The sequence below is a fragment of the Tamandua tetradactyla genome, chromosome 6 (genome assembly GCF_023851605.1).
Source record: "Tamandua tetradactyla isolate mTamTet1 chromosome 6, mTamTet1.pri, whole genome shotgun sequence".
In the NCBI taxonomy this organism is placed as follows: domain Eukaryota; kingdom Metazoa; phylum Chordata; class Mammalia; order Pilosa; family Myrmecophagidae; genus Tamandua; species Tamandua tetradactyla.
The window spans coordinates 179,701,416-179,719,145 of record NC_135332.1 but is presented as its reverse complement, the minus strand read 5'-3'; the positions used below and the strand labels follow the sequence as shown (position 1 = coordinate 179,719,145).

Here is a 17,730-nt window from a genome sequence, read left to right as displayed (position 1 = left end):
AATTTTCCTGGTGTGATTTGTTATTTTTTGCTGGCATCTGGACATTTAATTACCTTAATTAGTTTATTCTGGAGATTGCTTTCACTTATCCTACCTAGGGTTTTCTTGCTAGATGAGTTTGTTGTCTATCTGTTCATTGACCTTCAGTTCAGCTTTTTCTGGGCCTCTAGCTTAAGTTTTGTTTAACAGAGGGTAAATTTTCAGTTCTTATTTTCTTGTTTCTTGTCCTGCTTGTAAGGTGCCTTTTCCCTCCCTACCTTTAGGAGGGTCTACATAGGTATTACAGACTCCAGCCAGGTTTTCCTGGACTAAGCTTCCCTCCTTTCGGGGGGAAGTAATCACTGCATCAGTTTTCCCTGAGTGTGAGACCCAGCAGGTTGAAAGAATTTCCTGTGAAGTCTCTGGGCTCTGTTTTTCTTATCCTGCCCAGTATGTGGTGCTTGTCTGTCTGCGGGTCCCACCAGCAAAATATGTTGTGGCTCCTTTAACTTTGGAAGGCTCTCCCTGCCAGGGGCGTGGTGGAGACAGAGGAAAGGTTGTAGTCTGGTTTTAATGGCTTCAAATTGTGAAGCCCTGGAATCTGAATTCCTTGAGAGAACGATTCCACCTGAGTTGCGTTTCACCCCTCCCATGGGAAAGGTTCAGGTGATAGACAGCCCTGAAAGCAGCCTGTTTCTGTGTTTGGGGCAGTTGCAGCCTGTGTAATCCCACCACTGAGTCCAGAGGCAACCAAGCCTCTGTAGAAACAGCTGCAGAAGACTCCATTTTGTCCCCTTTCCTCTTTTTCAGTTAGCCCAATAGGCGACTTCCACCTTGATCAGTTTCGCCTGAGCTGGGGGCCTATTTTTAGTAGTCAGAATTTGTTTATTAATGCCACTATTGGTGTTTGGTTGGACTCAGTCCCTGCTACTGTTGGAGACTCTTTCCTTTCCCTCCGGGAAGCCGCCTGTGGGGGAGGGTACCGGTCGCTGGCCGCCGCCGCTTGGGGAACTCACTGTTCCAGAGACTCGCAGCCGGTCTGGGAAGCAGCCTGGCAGCTAGAATGTTAATGCTTGCCCCTTACTCCAGCCCGGGCTCCATTCTCATGGGACCTTTCTGTCCTCTGATCTTTCTGGCTTCATGCAGACTCTGGGCTTCCTGAGCTAAGCTGACATCTCCTCCCCAGCCTTAATCCTTCCCAACGTCCATACAACCTCCAAGTTACAAACCCTCCAAGATCCGCTTGTGCAATCACTGAGCAACAATCAGACCCACCAGGGGGGTTGGCTGGGTCCCGTGCTAAGCCCTTGGTGCGCGTTATCTGTTTTCATCCTCACAGGACTTAAGCTCTGCACATTCAACATGAAAACTAAGGCTCAGGAGGTTACACACATTGCCCATGGGCACACAGCTCAGAAGGGGTGCCCAGGACTGGTATTCAGCTCTGTTGGACCCAGACCCAGAGCTGTAAGGTCAGGCAGCTGTGCATCAGGACACATCTAAGCAGGCGGCGGGCTGGACACGAAGAGAGCTTGGGAGGCAGGACTCACGGGAGCAGCGCTCAACCAAGTACTAGGGTGAAGTGCTGGGTGTGGAGCCGGAGCGAATGGGTGTTCGCTGATGTCCTCTACTGAGGTGGAACGCAAGGGGAGAGTGATTGGGGGCTTACGGTGCACCAGGCCAGGAGCCAGGACAACCGAGTCCTGTCCCCAAGCACCATCTTGCTTCCCCAAGCCCCTGAGCCTTTCCAAGGTGTTTCCCTGAAGTTAGAACTATGACTGTACCTCCTGAAATCAATCACAAACTTTAAACCTCAGGGTCCAGAAGGACAAGTAAGCAAATTAGCAGATAATCACAACACAATGGTAAGTGAATAACACATATTCATCTAGTGCTATTGTGGCCCCACTATTTCTTCTGTAAATATTTATCGCTGCCCTGTTAGGTACCCATCTGAGCTCAGGGATGGCAGTGAGGAAGGTAGATATGACCCAGCACTCAGGGAGACTCCGGCCCAGCAGGGAAGACAGACATTAACCAAGAAATTGCAGGAACATGCAGTGAAGCTGTGACTGTGGCCACACTGTGCAAGAAAGGACTCTGCCTGGTAGCTGGGGGCAGTCCCTACTACAGGGAGAGGGCTTCCTTGGGAAATGGAGCTTGAGTGGGAGGCTCAGAGGTCAAAGGGGGACCCTCATCCAGCCTGGCAGACCTCCCAGAAAAGCTGTGGTCCCAGTAGCCATCAGTGAACAGATATGTAGGGAGTTCCTACTAAGCACCCAGCCCTGGGTGTGCAAGAAGGATTAACTGTGTGAGGCTACAGCTATTGGAATAGAGCAGACATTTGTGCAGGGGAAGGGGGGAGGTGGGGTGCTAAGCATTGGTCTCAGGTAGCACAAGCTATGAAAGGGCTACAACACTGGATGCAAGAGGAGAAAACATGGGGACACAGCTGGATCAGCCCAAAACAGGCCTGGATGGCAAGCTTGAGTCCTGAGGGAGCTCACTCAGTCCCTGGAAATACAGAAAACCCAAGGTCGCACTGTTTTTTTGGCAGCAGTTCTAGAATTGGAACCAGGTGGCTCAGCTCACAGCGCAGGGCTTACATCATAGCACAAGATGCCTTCCTTAACCATTTATTTCCACCCTGGAAAATAGCTTTAACAATAATGACAACAACAATGAATGTTTATTGAGTACTTTCTATGTATTGGTGCTGTTCTAACCCATGTGTTTTACTCTTCATAACAACCTTATGAAATAGATGCTATAATTATGTCCATTTCACAGATGAGGCCATTGAGGCACACAGAGGTTAAGTAATTCAATCAAGGCTACACGGGTAGTAAGAGGTAGTGCTGAGATTCAAACCCTGACAGCCTGCTCCAAAGTCCCTGAGCCTACCTGTCAACCCTGCCCGCAAGCCGGACTGACCATCTCCCTCTGTGTCAACACAGGAGCTGCAGGTGGTTGGGACCACTCTGGCTCAAGATAGACATTGGTGTTTTCCATCTGGCCTTTCCTTCTAGGTCAAACCAGCAGGTTCACTGACCTGAGGCAGACAGCTCAGGCCTCCTCCAGGACACAAAGGGTACAGCCCACCGCTGACCTGCTAGCACATGGCCAGACAGGCCAGCTGCCAACATTGCTCTGCCCTGAGTTACGGACACGGGCTTCCAGTCACTGCCACCTTCTGCGTCCAGAAGGGCTGGCCATGTATGTCTTTCTCCCTCTGCAGTTCAGTTGGAAACCCTGAGGCCAGAAGCAGGCCTAGGAGCAAGTGGGGGAAATGGCAGTCACGTAAGGAAGCCCCTTCAAGGGGCCACCTATCCACGATGGAGATGTTTTGGAGATAGATCGTGGGGATGGTAGCACATTTTAAGTATAACTAACAGCACTGAAATATGTATCTCAAGGGGGCTGAAAGGGGGAAACATTAGGCTGTATATATGGTAATAGAATAAACTTTTTAAAAAGTCTGTGCAACTATTCTGTAAACCCACGATTTCTCTAATAGAAGAAAAAAAAAAAAAACAGAGGCTACCCTATAGCTACCCTATAGCTACCCTATAGCCAAACAGAAGGATGCACTGCGTTCTCCTAGCCTCATGAGCCTCAGCTTCCTGGGCTGCACAGTGGAGGAACTAAATGAAATTTCCTCATTCAAGAAAGTTTTCATGAAGAGTCTATGGGCGACCATGCACAAGTTTATTTGAGAAGGAGACTGAAAAGGCGCCATTACATGTGATTTGTGCCAGACACTGAAGGGGCTTATATACATTCTCTCTTTTTCGTTAATTGAGGTGAAATTGACATAAAATAAAATTAACCATTTTACAATGAACGATTCAGTGGTATTTAATACATTCACAATGTTGTACACCAAGACATTTTCATCACCCTAAAAGGAAACCCTGAACCCACTGGGGGTCAACCCCACCGCCTCCTACCCCATCTCCTGGCAACCACCAATCTCCCTTCTGTGTTTGTGGATCCACCTGCTCTGGACATTTCATAGAGGTGGAACAATACAACATGTGGCCTTTTAGGTCAGGCTTCTTTCACTTAACATTTGGTTTTTGAGGTCCAAAGACATTGCAGCATCATGCATCAGTGCTTGCTTCATTTCTCTTTAGGGCTGAGTAGGAGTCACATTATCTCATTTAAATCTTCACACAAATCTGTGTCATAGGTGCAACTATTGTGCCTTTTTTTGCAGACAAGGAAGATACTGCACAGGATGTTTCGTAACTTGCCCAACATCACATGTTCAAGAAGAGCTGGAGCTAGGCTCTGAATCCAAGGAATCAGCCACAGAGCTCTGATCACAGCCTCCCCTAGCAAGTTCGGGGCTGAGGATAGGGAAATATCTCCTATTCTAGTACTCTGTGGTCCTAAGCCCCATGCAGAGACTGTCCGTCAGTGATTCAGCACCATCTGCTGATGACAGAGTAAATGTTAGGGCCTGGGAAGGGGGAGGTGAAAGGCCTGGTGTCACCCCAGTCAGAGCACATCCAGTGGGGCTGAGACATGGACAAGGGCGGCACAGGGTCACCCGGGTTGAGAGGACAGCTTGGAAGAGGAAGCCCTGAACCAACTCTTAGCTTGACCTCCCATGCCTCCATCTGGGACTTTCATGGGCACCGCCAAGTGAGACCACCCAATTCTCAGCTTACCACCATCACATTTCTGTGGAATCATAGCTGACTACTTGGACCAAAGGGCTGGACACCTGGGGTTACTCACCCACGGGTAGGCACCCCTTCCCTCAGTTGCCACCAGGGGCCAGCCAGAGCCACTGCTCCCACAACCTCAGCACCTGTGCTGGGTGCACTGGTCATGCCATGAGGCTGGCCTTCCCCAATGCCCACTGTCTTGATGACCTGCTCCCTCCCCTCTGGTACAGCTACCCCATAAGCCAGGGTGATGGACCCCTCCTAGAGAATGCCCCCTTTACCACCCACTGCAAAGCCCTCCATTAGCTCCCCAGCACTCCACTCGGGGTCCACTTCATGGCCAGACTTGAGGCCCCTCCTTCACTCTCCTGACTCCCTCCACGTGTCACCCCCTGAGACTCCCACGCTATCTACACACAGCCCCCTCTCTTTGAAGTCACAAAGATCCAAGTAAACATGTAAAGAGTGGTTGCCAGTCTGCACTGCATCTGTATAGGAATCACCTTGTTAAATCCTGACAGTCACCCAGCAGGGTAAATTAAACCCATTTTACATTCAAGAAAAGAGAGGCTTCCAAAGTCAAATAACAGCAGGCCCCTCCAGCCTCCACCTCCAGCTGCCCCTCTGCCAGCAGCTCTGGTGCCAACCTGGGCCGGTGGTCCGCAGGCGGGAGGTGGGAGGTGGGCAGGTGCCGTGGAGGTGGCAGGAGCTGCAACAGTTCCTGGGCCGGCCCGCGGGCCCATGCGCTGGCACAGCATTCCCCCTGCTGCACCCAGGGCACGAGTCTTCGTATTCAGCAGGACCTGGAATTCCTGGAGAATTGCCTTTGAAATGCTGGCGATCATTTCTTTTCATTCCGCATCTTAGTTTTCCATAAGAACAGCTTCAGTAATGGGGAGTGTGAGTGCATTTCCTTAACGAAGGTTTTACTGCTAAGGACACTCTGGATCAAAACATTAAAGAAGTATCTCCTGACGATGAAGATGCCTTCTATATTGTGGACCTTGGAGACATTCTAAGGAAACATCTAGGATGGTTAAAGGCTCTTCCTCGTGTCCTCCTCTGTGCGGTCAGAGGGAACAACAGCAAGGCTGTAGTGAAGACCCTGGCTGCCACGGGACAGACCTGACTGTGCCAGCAAGGCTGAAATACAGCCAGCGGCCCCCCGAGAGGATAACCTATGCAAACCCTTTCAACCAGTGTCCCGAATTAAACATGCCACCAGTAATGGAGTTGAGATGATGACGTGTGACAGCGAGGTCGAGGTGATGAAAGAGGCCAGGGCGCACCTGAAGGTGAGGTGGGTTGTGCCTACTGCCAGCGGTGACGCCAAAGCAGACTGTCGCCTCCATGCTGAATTTGGAGCCCCGCACAAAACCAGCAGGCTTCCTCTGGAACGGCTTAAGAGCTAAATACTGACATCATGGCAGTCAGCTTCCATGTGGGCAGCGGCTGTACTGATCGGAAACCTTCGTGCGGGCAGTCTTGGGTGCCCGCCGTGTCTGTGGCTGGGCGCTGAGGTGGTTTCGGCAAGTATCCGCCTGAGGTTGGAAGAGGCTTTCCTGCACCTGGCCATGTGAAGCTTAACTGTGATGAGATCACCTGTGTAACAATCCAGCATTAGACAGGTACTTTCTGTCAGACTCCAGAGTGAAAATCATAGCTGAGCCAGGCAGATACTATGTTGCAACAGCTTTCACTGCTGCAGTGAGTATCTTTGCCAAAATCTTGTACTAAAGGAACAGACAGGCTCAGATGATGAAGATGAATTCAGAGAACAAACATTTATGAATTGCGTGAATGATGGAGCATACGGATCCTTTGATTGCATCCTCCATGACCAGGCACACATCAAGCCCCTTCTGCAAAAGAGATCCCAACCAGGTGAGAAATACTATCCATTTAGCACGTGGAGACCTACTCGAGATGGCCCTGACTGGGGCGTGGAGGCTGTGATCTGCCGGAAATGCACGCAGGTGACTGGGTGCTGTTTGAAAACACAGCCACTTACACCGTGGCTGCTGCTTCTACTTTCCATGGGTTCCAGAGGCCGATGGTCCACCAGGTGACATCCGAGCCAACAGGACAACTGATGCAGAAATCAAGAATCACAATTATCCCTGCAAAGTAGAGGAACAGGATGTCAGCACCCTACCTGCATCTTGCGCTTGGAAAAATAGAAAGAAATGTCATCTGGCAACTTGTGCTTCAGCTAGTATTAACGTGTAAATACCATTTTTTATAGCTGTTAACTGTGAATTTAGCTTGAATTAAGGGGTTTGGGGGGACCATTTAACTTGATGACTTCTAGTTCTGAAATGTCTTTGTACATGTAGGGTGAGCACAGATCCAGTGATTTGGAAGACTGGAAGAAGGGGTCACAGTTATTTGCATTCCTATGGAAAGTACTTGATTATTTCTTTTATACGGACTTTTATTCACTTTCAAACATGCTACTAAAGGGTGTCAGTCAGCTGCTGAACAAGCATTTGTAGCTTATGTAAAGGCAGAATGGGCCAAAAGCTCCATGTGATGACCTGTTTAAAAATAAAGTATCTTGAAATGAAAAAAAAAGGAAGTCAAGTAACTTGGTTCAGGTCACAGAGCTAGGAGGTGGAGAAGATGGATATGGACCCAGGATTTCTGTCTGCAGAACCCATATTCTCAGCACAACCCATTCTCCCATCCCCTGCACCAATGGTTGGGGGCACATGTCCTTCAGCATTGTTGCCTTTCTTAAAGTGTCCTGTGACCCAAATAGAGGGCATGCGCTCTGCTTTATAGTCCATCACAGTGCCCATCCTGGAGACACATACTTCCTGGAGGCTGAGTGCTCCTGGAACCTAATCCTATACATGCCCTCTCCTTCCACTCGATTCAGCTCCAGGGAACACATCCTCTGTCCCCACAAGCCTAGTGCCTAGCCCACTGTCTAATAAAAGAGCTCAGTGGTCAAATTAATTCCTCTTGATGGTAAGCCTTGAGGTTTTCTGGATGTGTGGGTTCGGAGAGGCCCTGCATTAGTCAGTATTCTCCAGACAGAACTGACAGTGCATGCATTCCCCAGGAGAAGCTGATTGGCTGAAGAGACAGAAAATCTTCTTTCTGACTTTTGAAATCCTCAGTTCTACCTTTAAGACCTCCAACTGATTGGATGAGGAGACTCCCCGCCCCAACTGCCAAGGGCAAGGTCCTTTGTTGACTGGAGATGTAACCAGCCGTCTATGCAATGCCAGCCGTCGATGCAATGAGCTGACTATACATGCTAATCCATCTGTGAAACACCTTCATAGCACCAATCAGGCCAGTGCTCATGTGGCCAAATTCTGGACACCATAACCTAGCCAAGTTCATACATGAAATTGACCATCATTGGCTCATTCCTTATTTTGTTTTTGTTTCGTTTTATTTTCTTTTTAACTGGTTTCAGCTGTACTTACCTTTTCTTTGGTAGAGGCAGCAGGAAGGTTAGTTGAGGGGTGGCCCAGAGCAAAGGAAACAAGGAACTAGCTGCTAAGGCCCGTATTGGGCTTTAGGCTGAAAGAAAGAGAAGCAAACATTTCCATTTTCAAGCAAGGAAACCCCAACAGTTGCACAGTGGTGTGGGGGCCTGTCTCCAAGGCCTGACTGCCAGGTTTGAATCTCTCAAGCTGTGTGATCTTGGTTATGTTACTTAACTTCACTGTGTGTCCTTGTTCTGATGTTTCAAATGGGGTAATGATGGTATTTCCTTTATTGGGTTGCTATGTGGACAAGATGAACCAATAAAAGAAACTTCCTTACAACCATCATTAACTTTATTATATTATTATGAAATTGAATGTTGTATCAATTATCAAGGGCTGTAGAACATTTGATGGGTTTTTCTGCATCCATTTAAAGTAATTTCTGTGCATTTTAAATAATGCAGGATGGTTTACAACAAAATCGAATGGTTAAAGATGTGTACGAGTCACAGAAGGGGAGCACCAAAGGAGGAATCAAGAGTTCTGGGTTTTTACCTCAGTTCTGGCATTAACTAGCCATGCAGCTCTGGGGCTACTTTCATAACCACTTTTAACTGCATTTTCTTCAACTTTAAAATAAGGACACTGCTATGCTTGTGACGGAGGTGGCTTTGATAAAGATGAGAATAAAGAGAGCCCAGTCCATTTTTCAGTACTTACCTCAATTGAAAATATGTATATTCTTTGATTGACAAGGATTGTGCCAAGACAATTCAATAAAGAATAATCTTTTCAACAAATGGTGCTGGAACATTTGGATAACCACATGAAAAGAAAGAATGTGCACACTTACCTCACAGCATATACAAAATTAACTTAAAGTAGATCAGAATCTTAAGCATAAGAGCTAAAACTATAAAACTCTTAGAAGAAAATATATGTTTAATGCTTCAAAACTTTGGATTAGACAATGATTTCTTCAAGATGACACTAAAAGCCCAAACAACCAAAGGAAAAATAGATAAACTGGATGTCATCAAAATTAAAAACTTTTGTGCTTCAAAAGATACTATCAAGAAAGTGAAAAGACAACCCACAGAATTGGAAAAATATTTTCAACTATCTGGTAAGGGTCTAGTATTGAGAATATACAAAGCACCCCTACAACTCAACAATAAAAGACAATCAATTTTAAAACTTGCAAAAATCTGAACAGCCAGTCATCCAAAGAAGACCAACAAACGGCCAGTAAGTGCATGAAGAGAAGGCACTCGAGCCATTATTCATTAGGAAAATGCAAATCAATACCACACTGAGACACCATTGCATATCCACTACGATGGCTATATTAATAACAATTTTTATAAAAATGGAAAATAATAAGTTGTTAGCAAGGATGTAGAGAGGCTGAAACCCTCACGCATTGCTTATAGGAATGTAAGATGACAAAGCTGCTATGGTAGAGTCTGGCAATTCCCCCAAAATTCAAAGACAGGGTTGTCCCAGCAATTCCACTCCTAGGTACATACCCAAGAGAACTGAAAACACACGTCCACCAAAAACTTGTACGCAAATGTTCATAGCAGCGTTATCTATAATAGCCAAGCAGTAGAGATATCCTAAATATCTAACAACGGACAAATGGATAAACAAAAGGGTGTATCAATACAATGGGATAGTATTCAGCCACACAAAGAAATGAAATACTGATACATGCTACAACAAGGAAAAACCTTTAAAACATGTTAAGTGATAGAAGCCAAACACAAAAAGCCACATATTGCATAATTCCATTGATACAAAATGCCCAAAATAGGCACACCCATAGAGGCGAAAAGTGGATTAGAGGTTGCTAGGAGATGGGGGAAGGGAGGAACTGGGAGTGACTACCCACAGGTTCAAAGTCTCTTTTTGGAGTGTTGAGAATATTCTGAAATTAGATAGTGGTGATGATTATACAACATTGTGAATATACTAAAAACCAGTACACCTTAAAATACTGACGTTTATGATATGTGAATTATTTCTCAAGAATAAAAACATTAGTAAAATATGCATATCCTTTGACCCAGCAATTCTATTTGTAAGAATGTATCCTGCAGAATTGTTTGGATAAGTAGGTATGGATATATCTACTAAGATATTCAATATATTTTTTCTAGTAGAGATAAATGAGCAACCTCTTCAATGTTCACCAGCAGGGCACAGGTTTAATAAATGATATGTAACCATAAAAGTGTGCAGTAGATGTGAAGATTACCATTCAGCAAATACTCCCTCACCATGCCCCACCCCCGCCTGATTTCCTGCCTCATGGATGGTGGACTTAACCATGTGATTACTTCGATCAATGGAATGTCACAACAGCGATTCTGCCATCTCCAGGCCTAGACTGCTAAAGGCTTTGCACGTTTCTAATTAACTCTCTGGGAACTTTCAGCTTCTCCAGGTGAAGAGTAAGTACTCACTGGCCAAACTGACCTAGAAGAACAAAAGATAGGTGGAGCAGAGCTTCTCCAGTCAACCCACAGACTCATGAGGGAGAAGTAAATGTTTATATTGTATGTCTGTTGAGATTTTGTGGTTGTTACTCAGCAATGGCTGACTAATAAAGAAAACCTGATGTGCTGGTATGGCTGATCATCTGCCCATGGTGGGCTTTTGAGTGGAAAGCTGAAAACATTTCAAATATGGTGCACAGAAAGAAATGACAGACGATAGGTGATGATGATGATGAAGATATATAGATGATAGATAGATAGATAGACAGGCAGACAGATAAATAGAAAAGTAGATAGATAGATAGATAGATATGAAGAATGCATAATGACTTCAGGATCTCATTTGCACACATGCAAATGTATGTACTTTTTTTCATGTACCTAAGAATAGGCCTGCAAGGATTCACATAAACTGTTACCGATGGTTACTCTTGGGTTTTATTTTTCCTGGATTTTCTCTAGCTTACTGTGAGACCCTGACCCAAGACCTTTTTAGCTTTTCTGGGCTTTGGTGCCCCGACCATTAAAAGAATGCCTAGGCACTTCTAGCCCTAGAATACTGATACATTTATTGTATCAGTATGAATAACCCTTTATTTTCCTTTTATCACTTTAAAGTATTACGTCTGGCAGATCTTTTTCAGTCTTTACACATGGCCCTATCTCTGCTTTTAGCAAAGACATACAATCATCCCCCTATTATTGGATTGCTGTTATTTCCCATTTGACTCTCATACACAGCAGGTGGGACTGAAATTTTGCAGGGCAATCAGTAAAATACATTAGAACTAATAAAACTGAAAATTGGCACAGTCTTTAGCCCAACAATTCCACTTTTGAATGTGTCCCAGTGAAAGACTCATACAAGTGCATAGATGTCTGTGCAAGCTTGTTTCTCACAGCTCTCCTACTAAAAGCTAAAAACAGTCTATGTGACTCTAATGCTCATTGCACTGCCACCAGCACTGGCCACAGACACAAACGGGTGGCATGTGTCCACAGGATGATGCTTCTACCAGCTGCGTGGCATGGTCATCACGGGACAAGGGCTCACTCCTCCTTCCTTCCATCCGCTGACTCTGCTACACGGAGCTGAAGTCACTGGTGTGCTCAGCTGAGTGTTCCAATCTGAGAAGTCCGCCTTCGCCACATCCCTTCTACAAAGAGCTGGCTGCATTCTTTCTGTTCTACTCCCCCCACATACACTGCTTGGGCTTTCCCCAGAGTACTAGAACTCCCTGTCTTATTGTGGGGTTCAGAATTAAGAAGCTCCCTTGCCGGTTCCTTAGGAAACTAAATACCAAGGTGCCCTATGACCCAGCAATAACATTACTTGGTATGTACCCAGAAGAGCTGAAAGCAGTGACACAAACAGACATTTGCACACAGATGTTCATAGCAGTGTTATTCACAATTGCCAAAAGATGGAAACAATCCAAATGTCCATCAACAGATGAGTGGATTAAAAAAATGTGATCTATACATAAGAAGGAATATTATGCAGCAGTAAGATAAAACAATGCCCTGTTGCACATGACAAGATGGATGAGCCTTAAGGACATAATGCTGAGTGAAATAAGCCAGACACAAAAGAACAGATACTGTAGAGTTCCACTTTGATGACCATGGTAAAGGTAAAATCAGAGGCTTATATTACCGAATATAGGGGTCTTAGAGATACATGGAAGCTAGAGATGGGTGAACAGTTAGCTAATGAGGTTGAACTCAAATGCAAGGGAATAGATAGAAGTGAAGGTGGTTCTGTAGTAGGTCTATAAATAATATTACCATGTTGAAGATGAAGAAGATTGAAAGGAGTTATACAGACCCATGTGTCCCACTGATTAATATTAGAAATATGAATTAGTTCTTGCAAGGACTACTTCAAAGGTATGATTCGCGTACAAAGGGTGTTTAAGTCCAGGCTACAGGGGGAAACTGCTATTGCATGCTATGGCTGTGTTTAAAAGGAAAACATCAGCACTACCACAGCAACAGCAGGTGTAAATAATGGAGGGAGGGACAACAGTTAAGGGGAGGCTTAGATTTCCTATTTGGTAAGCGTGTGTGTATTGGTTATCTTTCTCTTGGGAACAATGAAATTATCTAAAATTGAGAGTGTTGATGGACTGTGGACTTCAGGCATTATACATGATGCCTAATGAATGCAGGTGGCTGAACAATGCACTAAATGAGAAGTAGACTGGCAAATGATGGTGTATACATATGATCGAATATTGTGCTGCTACAAAAAGGAACGAAGTCGTGAGGCATGCAACAATATGAATGAACCTGTGGGACATTTGGCGAGGCAAAATAAGCCAGAAATGAAAGAACAGTTATTGTATGGTCTCCTTTAGAAAATACTTATAAGAAAACAGCGTCCTATACTGTAAGCTCTTAGAGCAGACACATTTAGTCCAAGGGGGTAATTATTATTTCTGGATTTTGAGAAGCTGTTTTATATATCTATAACCTTGTATTTAGAGATAAGAACAAAACCAATCAGTTCAGGCTTAAATTAAGAATGCAGGGGTAAGGAAGACATTAGCTATATTTTAGAACTATACCTACTTTTTGAGACCAAAGGAAGAATGTTTTATTTTGTCTGGAACCTAAATTTTCTGAAGCACATTATCTAACTCAACCTGTCTGGGTAGTTCATTGAACAACTGAGACACAGGGAGGCCAGAATAAGAATAACGGCCTTTAATCCTGTATAGCTTAATGTAATACCTGAATACATCCTAGAATATATTAAGCAGATAATCCAAAAGTATTGGCGGGTGGGCAATGGTGGCTCTGTGGCAGAGTTCTCGCCTACCATGCCAGAGACCAGGGTTTGATTCCCAGTGCCTGCCCATGCAAAAAAAAAAAAAAAAAAAAAGTATTGGCAAAGTCCCATGAGGGAGGGGAGAAAAAATACGGAACTATTAAAGTTTACCATCAGGGAATCCCCTGTGTGTCAAACATTAGGGACACCCAAATCAATAGGCCACACCCTGGACCTTGAGAAGCTTATATGGTTAGCAGAGAAGCTTAACCTACCTGTAGTTATGTCTAAGAGTTACTTCCGGGGGACCTCTTTTGCTACTCAGGTGTGGCCTCACTCTGTCTGAGCCCAAGTCTGCAAGTGAAATCATTGCCCTCCCCCTTACATGGGACGTGACATCCAGGGGTGAAAGTCTCCCTGGCGACGTGGAAGATGACTCCCAGGGATTAATCCAGACCTAGCAATGTGGGATCAACAATTCCATCCTGACCAAAAGGGGGAAAAGAAGTGTAACTAATAAAATATCAGTGGCTAGGAGAGTTCAAATAGAGTCGAGAGAAATTGGAGGTCACTCTTATACAAGCTTCAGTTAGATATTATTACCTATCATAATTTGCTGAATCCCAACCAAAACCATTCCAGCCAATCCTAAAGAACACCTAGGGCAATATATAAGATTCTACAAACATTCCATGTACTAGTGAAACTTACCAAAACCTAAAACTTCCAGATGGGTTCCTGGACCAGATAAGTCCTGAAACCTAGAGGGCCCAACCTCTCCAAAGCATAGCTAGTTCCATCTCCCTATCTCATATTATTGATAGCCCCTTCCAACATGAAAAAGTTAGAACAGGCATAGCTGAAACACCCTTAAAGAAAGGGATGGAAAGAGCAAATGTGATGGTGGAGTTACACAGAGAAGGTAGAATTTAACAAATGAATATGAATGCTGATTCATCAGATTGATATTTCTCTTAGTCTCCAGTAGTTTTGAGCAGCTAGAAGTAAAAACCTAAAATTGTAGAATTGTAACCCATACCAAACTCTGAAATCTGTTCTACAACTAATTTTTATGCCGTGCTTTGAAATTTATTTCTTTTTGTATACATGTTAATTTTCACAAAAAAGACAAGAAAAGTCTATTGTGATGATAAAAAAATATTTATTCCTTCTAGTCTCCTATATTTTGGAGCAGCTAGAAGGAGAAATCTGAGAGGCTTGTATGGTAGCCCATGACAAACTCTGGGATCTGTCCTGTAACTACTTGTTGAAGAGTGCTCTGAAAACTGCTGCTTTTTTCTTTCCTTGCTTTGCACATATGTTATATTACACAATAAAAACAGTTGAAGAAGAAGAGGAAGAAGGCCCCTGGCCCCTAGCTATAAGTATAAGGCACTCTCTCTACTATTAGCTGCAAATAATAAAGAAGACATTTTGGTCTCCAACTGCCCTATCATATTCACTATTGAATGAGAGCCCTGGCTGTCCAGAGAGGGTTTTCATTTGTCCCCCCAGTACCACCAGCACATAGCTCTAAAGGCACGACAAGAGGGGCTTGTGCTGACATACAACTAGAAAGAGTTGGATATAAAGGAAACAAAAAGATTGGTTCTGGGGTACAGGTGAATAAGATGACCCATCACAAGAAGTGATATCTGAGCTGAAGACTCCTACTAGGTAAGGCAGGAAGAAGAAGAGAATTCCAGAGAGAGGGCTGCCTTGAGAATAGTTCTAAAAATGCAACAGTAGAAAACAATTTGTGGAACAGGAAATAGCTTCTTGTAACTGGAACACACATTTCAAGGGAGTGGGCGGGGAGGGAGGAAGGGCAGTGGGTACGGTGGCCACTGTGGTTGGAAGGAGGAAGACATTACTGCTTAGGCTGAAGCGCTGGGATCCAATCAAGGAGTTTTAGGAAGAATGAAACAGGAGAAGGCTCATGGTCTCTTAAGAAAAAAAGAACACAGTGGGGGAGGAAGGAGATGGGGTGCAGGCCAGGAGACCTCCCAAGGAGGGGACAACAAAAACAGCCCAAGCAAGAGTGATGGACACTGAATGTGAGGCATCCTAAAGGGAGTGGACCTATGTAGATGGATTCAAACTCCATTGTGGCCAAGGAGACAGCTATCAGTCCTAACCCTGCCATGAGCCAGCTGGAGGATGCTAGGAAAATATCTGCTCAGTAACAGCTGCTGCGTCCATTCGCATGGTGGTTTTCAGGACTAACTGGGGGTTGGGATATCAAAGTGCTTTGTAAAGGCCTCATTCTGTTCACCAAATGATGTACTCAGCACCCTTCGACTACCAGAAATCGCATGAGCCCCTGGGCTCCCAGTCAGACCCTGTAGACCTGACGGGGTACGGTCCTTGCCCTTTGGGAGCTTACATTCTCGTGGAGGAGACAGGTGATCAATGAGGAAGCAAATAAATATGGTGATGACAGACAGTAGCAAGTCCTCTGAAATGGAAGCAGGATCATGAGAGCAGGTAACTGTGATGGTGGAAGGAGAAGTGAGACTCAAGGCAGGATGCTGGCAGAGAAGATCTCCTGGTTGTCACGGGAGCACGAGCAAGAGCCACCGATAGAGACCTAGAGGAAAAGCACTCCAAACAGAGGAAGCAGCACTCCAAACAGAGGAAGCAGAGGAAGTGCAAAGGCCCTGAGGAAGGGAAAGGATATATAGTTGAGGGGGGTCAAAGACTGGAGCAGGAGACAGAACAAATGTAAGGACTATTTCTGGAGAGGGAAAGAAAATGCTTCCTGCATCCTTGGCCCTTCCCCCCACCGTCAAGTATCCAACCCCACAAAGCAATCTTCTGCTGAAGGAAATGGGCTAGAAACACATCACTAGCAGCCACCCAAAAAGAAAATCATCACAACTTTTACAAGAAAACATGGTGAAAGGTAACAGTGAACACAAATATCATTTCTCTTGGTTCTTTTCTGTGCTTCCAGAAACAGACAAATTTACTTCTAAATTGTCCTGCTGAGCCTGCCTTTATGACCAGCCTCAGAAAGGCCATATCTGGGCCAGCTGGGACGCTGGCTGCCTTCAGTAATGCTCACGCTTCCCAACTCAGACACACGAAGGCCAGTTGAAAGCCTGATTTCCCCATAGGTCCCAGCAGCAGCCCCATTGCCTTGATTGCTTCTGATCAAGGCAAACCGAGAAAGCAAAGCAGGGACATCTGTTCTCTTTCTGTCACTTAAAGCCAACAAAAACTACAGTCAATGTGGTCACTCAAAACCATCACAAATTAAATTCCAACCACTGAGTGCCCCAGTGGCAAATCTATGAATTAAGGTTGTGTTCCATCCTCTGTAAGGAAGGAAATTAAGTCAGAAGCAGTCTTGGTGACAGGTGTATATAAGGAGAAGTGTGACTGACTCTGCATCCCAGGCTCGTGGAGCAAAAGGACAGTAGTGTTAGAGGCCTGAGATCAAGATCTACCTTTGTTACTTGCCTTCGATAATACCATTGACAAATACATTTGTTCAAATCAACAAACTCTTAATCTGCATCACCTGCAATGATGCAAAAGCCTCCTAAGTGGGCCCCTCAGTGCATTCTGACCTCCTCCCTCTGTTCTCAGGCTGCCATTAGGGCAGTAATATCCTCCCCTACCTCCTCTCTCAGCAGATCCTCCTTCAAATGGTAGCTGAAGCCTCAGGAGTTCCTTTCCGTCCTTCCAGCAAGCCAGGCTTCTCCTCACCTGTTGGGCTTGGCATGGTTGTTCCTCTACCTGGAACATTTCTACTCACTCAGCTCCCTCTGCGACGTGCTTCCCTGAGTTCACTCCATTCTCTCCCTTGGGTCTCAGTTTTGGGAAACCTTCCCTGAATCCCTTCTTAGGTGACACTTCTCCAATGTCCCATAACATGCCATAACAAAGCTCAACTCCCAGGATGCTTAACTTTCTGCTGATGTGCCACCACGCTGTGAGCTCTGTGAGGACAGGACCTCTCATGCCCTGCTTACCATGTGCCCCAGTACCTCGTAGGGGACTTAGCAAAGGGTAGGGGCCATATCATTATTTTTTTAATTAATGAATGAATGGTGCAGTAATCGTCTCTGGGTATATAAGGGTGAAACACAGTCTATGCCTTCAATAGATTTACAGACAAAACAGGCAGGAGTCGCAAATAGGTCCTGTCACCAGAGTTGGGGCAGGGGAGGTGGAGTCCAGGGGAGAGGCTCCAGAAGGCTTCCAGCAAGAACACAACCCTGAGCTGAGCCTGAAGGATGAGGAGGAAGGAGTGGGGCATGACAGGAGGTTAAGGCAGCCTCAGCAGCGGCATGAATTAAAAGCAGAAGGTGACTAAGGACCCTGAGGTTTGGGGGGAGCTACAGGCA

General features: G+C 45.3%; 1 pseudogene; it reads left to right on the top strand.

Annotated features, from left to right (window-relative positions):
• The first annotated feature begins 5,858 nt into the window (after positions 1-5,858).
• Positions 5,859-7,387, top strand: LOC143689089 (ornithine decarboxylase pseudogene; annotated as a pseudogene).
• The last annotated feature ends 10,343 nt before the right edge of the window (positions 7,388-17,730 follow it).